The following is a 4629-nucleotide window of genomic DNA, read 5'->3' as shown; positions in this document are numbered from 1 at the left end:
TTTTATTTTACCTCCACCTCTAAAAAAAAAAAAAAGTTCAAGTATGTATAGAATTCTAGGTGTCAGCAATTTTCTCTCAGTGTTTTAAATATATTATTTCACTGAATTCTGTTCTCCATACCAGGGGTCAGCAAACATTTTCTGAAAAAACAGCTTGTTTAAGAATCAACCACATGCAGACCATGTGGTTTCCATCACAGGTACTCAACAATGCTACTGAAGCATGGAGGCGGCCATAAAGACATGTGCATAAGTGGGTGTAACTGTGCCAATAAAACTGTATTTGCACAGGCAGCCCTCCAGACCATGGGTTGTAGTTTGCTGATCCCAGCTCTACAGTTCAAGTTGAGAAGCCTGCTCTGAGTCTAATTGTTTCTTCTATTTTAAAGTCACCTGCTTTAGGTTCGGTTCTTTGTCTTTGGTGATGAATATCTTGGTGTGTTTTAGTTGACAGATGAGTCCTTCTCAGTACTAGTACTTCCTGAATAAGGAGCATTATCTTTAATGAATTCTGGAAGAAGGGTAACTGTCACCTCTTCAAACATTATCACCCTCTCTTTCTACTTTCCCCTCTGCAACTCATAATAAATGTATGTCAAAACTTCCCTCCCAACCAATATGGTGCTCCTGTTCTGCTTCCTACTTTCTCTCTTGTCCTTCTGTGTTGTATGCTCTTTAGATGTCTCTTTCACTCAGTAACTATTTCTCAAACTGTGTCTAATATGCTGTTTTATACACTGTTCATTTTTTAAAACTACATATTTTCATTTCTAGAAGTTTTCTTCTTTACAAAATCTTTGTCAAAATATTTTCGTTTTTTTAAATTCATCTCATATGCCTTTAATCATTTAAAAAATAATTTCATAGTGTTTATTTCTTTTTTCTATTTTTATAAAATTTTTGTAACTCATAAAACAGTGTTTGTATGAAAATTCACACAAAGTTGCTAGAGAGCATACAACTTCCAAAAATGTCCTGGGTTTCTGTTACATTCAGTTTTCTAGGGATGCACTCAAATCAATGGTAAAATGCAGACTTTATGCAATATTTCATTACCTTTGGTAAAACTATTCTCATTATTTTATCTCCTCATAGTGTTAACTCTGATATCCACTTTGTGCAGGGTCTGCTGTTACTAGGACATCAGAAAACCATTAAGGCTGGATCTACGAGAGGCAAGTATTTCCAAACAGCAGTAATAGCCCCTTGGGCCCCAGCCCCACTTCATATATTTATTTCATTGTTTTATCATCTAAAGTTTTTGAAGGTCTAATCCTACAGTTTATTGTTTGTTTCTTTCATCAAGACTTTCACTCTTGGTGAATTATTTTCTCCTGTGCATTAGAATTATAGATTGTGAGTTCATCATCATTGGGGTTTTATCTAAGGGAATCATGTGATAACTTATTTCTCCAAATAAGGGTCGCATTTACTTCTGCCAGAAATCTCATGAAAATGTGGACTAGGACCATTTTGTGTATTAATTGTTTGGCTTGAAAATTACTGCACTATTCTAGTAATATAAATTTGAACCCCAAATCGATGTCCATTGCAGACAGAATATTGTGAATTCTAACACAGGCATTTCTTCCCATTCAGAATTGAGACTAAGACAGACAAGATTTCACTGAAGGTATAAGCCTTTACCTGTTTCTGACTGGACGTGTGAGTTTCACTTTTCAATATCAACTTTCCTAAGGCTAAAGACACACTTCATCTCTTCACCTGGTATCAGCATTAGAACCCAAACCCTTCAATGACAAACAACAGCAGCAACCTTCCCCAGCACAGAGCAGAAACGGCCATAGCTCCTCCCTCTCTTTCTTCATTCCCTTCTTTCCCTAAAAAAGTTCCTTCACATTTTGTTTTCGTTTTTGTATTTGTTTTCTTCGGAAGGGGAAAATACAATGTAAAGGATGTTTGTTAGGTTTTCCACCGTGACCCTTTGTGGTGGAGGGAAGCGGGATTTCCAAATCAGATGCTCTGCATTATTGTCAGAAGACGAATGTGTGCTTCTTTCATATTTACGAGTTCAGACTTTCTTGGAAAGCAATCTAAAGGTATAATATAAATACACTATTTTCAGAGATAGCAGGCCGGCCCTTAAATCCATCCTCTGACTCTTTTTGTTTTGTTTTGTTTTTGAGACGGAGTCTCACTCTGTCGCCCAGGCTGGAGTGCAGCAGCACCAGCAGCGCGATCTCAGCTCACTGCAAACTCCACCTCCCGGGTTCACGCCATTCTGCCTCCTCAGCCTCCCAAGTAGCTGGGACTACAGGCGCCCACCACCACGCCCAGCTAATTTTTTGTATTTTTAGTAGAGACGGGGTTTCACAGCATCAGCCAGGATGGTCTCGATCTCCTGACCTCGTGATCTGCCCACCTCGGCCTCCTAAAGTGCTGGGATTACAGGTGTGAGCCGCCGCACCCTGCCCATTCTCTGACTCTTAGTCATCATCTGCTCTTAACCTTACTGAGCCCAGTTGCCTCATTTATGAATCAAAATAATAATTCCCATCCTTATCACTCAGTTCAGTCGCAGGGGAAAAAGGTTATTTTAATTATGTAAAGCAGAAAGGAATTTCGTACAGAGAACTGGGTGCTCACAGAATTGTTGGCCGAGCCAGAGTGAATGGCTCTGGTCTTCGTCTCTGGGACTGATGCTCAGAAATGGGGAAGCAGCCCCGTGGGGGAGAGGCTGCCTTCGGGAAGCACGGTGTTAGCTGTGCTGCAGGATCAGGAAGCCCTGCACTGAAATGCAGCTGTGCTGCACCTGCTGGTCCACATAAGCAAAACTCAAACCCTGATGGATGCCCCAGCCCTGCCACTCGACCTCCCCAAGTGACTGGGTGCTGTTGGTGATAGATCCATAAGGCCATGCTTACCAGCAGGTCAACCAGAAAGGCAGCCCCCACATCATCCCTGCCCTCCAGATCTGCGTCCGGGCTGCCTGTTGGAATCATAGATCACATTCAGGGCCCTCTGTGGTGTGGTGTAGAAAAGCAGGTTCCAGCTTGCCAGCTCCGGCAAGCAGGAGGAAGAGACAGTGTCACAGTTCATGGTCTCCTCCACAGATCTCAAAGGCTGGGCCGGGAATCAAGAAACAACCTGCACAGCGTGCTTGGCCCTGGGCTTGGCGTGTAGCAATTGCCCTCATGTCTTCTAGGGTCCTGTGCGCTTCAAGACCGCCCATTGCCCAGTGTGGCAGAACTTGTGCCATCTCAGGGGTTCCTCAAGCTTGAGCACATGGGGCTCACTCACACTTGCAAACATCAATTTCACCAAAACCTGATGATTGTTTTTCTAAAAATAATATGGAGGTGGTGATTTAGAGATTAAACCCATGGTTCTCCTCCCTGGGGCAGCATTACCCGGTTGGTCAGACACAAAGATGAACACAGCAACTGTACAGCCACAATGTCAACCCTAAGAACCACCACTGTGTCTGACAGCGGGAAGCATGACTGTGCCAGCACAGTGGCCTGCACACAGCGAAGAGGGCAGCAATGCCGCTCCTGCGTAACTGGCAAACACCCCCTCAAAGCCCACGGTGCTCCTGCGTGCACTCGGCCAGCCAGGGAACTTGACTAGACTCCTCACCTGGAGTCATTTCTCCCTCCTGTTGCGTATGATATGTGGCCCCAAGTACTTCAGTCTGCTAACAACCTGTTCTTCATCCTGTTTAGTGTGGAATTCTGCAGGAAGCTGGGGGAAAAGGATATAAGCACTCTTGTTGAAGGTATTTGAAACAAAAGAAGTGAACTAAACTAAAACGATACGAAACTTAAAATACAATAAAACTTCCCCTGACACTGTGAAGGATATTCACAAATTATTATTAAGTAGGCTACTCAGACGATTCTGCATCTGGGTGTTTTAATGTAGGGGGATGTTAAGTGGCCACGAGGGACCAGAAGTGGAAAAGGCTTCTCAACGCTGCATGACTTGGGGCACTGCATGTGTCCTCTGCGAGCCACACCAAGGCTCCCTGAGTCAGAGCTGTCATGGGGAGTCCTCTGGTTCCATACGTCTGTGTTTATCTCACTTAATCCCTATAGTGACTCTCAAGACAGGCACGAGCTGCTGGCTGAAACCTTGATTTGTGGCTGGAGAGAGCTGCAAGTCTGGACATTTTAAGGTGGATCTTATCTCCTGAGGGACTAATAGCATACATTAGAAGTCTAGTCCCAGAAATTAGTTTTATCCCTATACAAATACTGAATTGATTATAAAAAAAATGATAAAAGTATTCCAGCACTTTGGGAGGGTGAGGCAGGTGGATCACTTGAGGTCAGGAGTCCAAGACCAGCCTGGCCAACATGGTGAAACCTTGCCTCTATTAAAATATAAAAATTATCCATTCATGGTGGCAGGTACCTGGAGTCTCAGCTACTCAGGAAGCTAAGGCAGGAGAATCGCTTGAACCTGGGTGATGGAGGTTGCAGTGAGCCAAGATCGCACCACTGCACGCCAGCCTGGGTGACAGACCAAGGCTCCATCTCAAAAAAAAAAACCAAAAAGATGAAAATAAGGTACAAACATATGCCTTACAAAGATCTTTAAAAGTCTCTGGACAAATATTTATATTAATGTCAGAGTCTGTTTTTTTTTTTTTTTTTTTTTTTTTTT

The 4629-nt window shown here is 43.1% G+C and overlaps 1 pseudogene; it reads left to right on the top strand.

The window, feature by feature from the left end:
• The window catches only part of LOC108535941 (ribonuclease H2 subunit B pseudogene), a 30697-nt pseudogene extending 29487 nt beyond the window's left edge, over positions 1-1210 (top strand).
• The last annotated feature ends 3419 nt before the right edge of the window (positions 1211-4629 follow it).

This window comes from Rhinopithecus bieti, unplaced genomic scaffold, assembly GCF_001698545.2.
Source record: "Rhinopithecus bieti isolate Rb0 unplaced genomic scaffold, ASM169854v2 scaffold_13247, whole genome shotgun sequence".
Classification (NCBI taxonomy): domain Eukaryota; kingdom Metazoa; phylum Chordata; class Mammalia; order Primates; family Cercopithecidae; genus Rhinopithecus; species Rhinopithecus bieti.
Note: the sequence above shows the minus strand (reverse complement) of the source record. Positions and strands in the feature narration are given on the sequence as shown.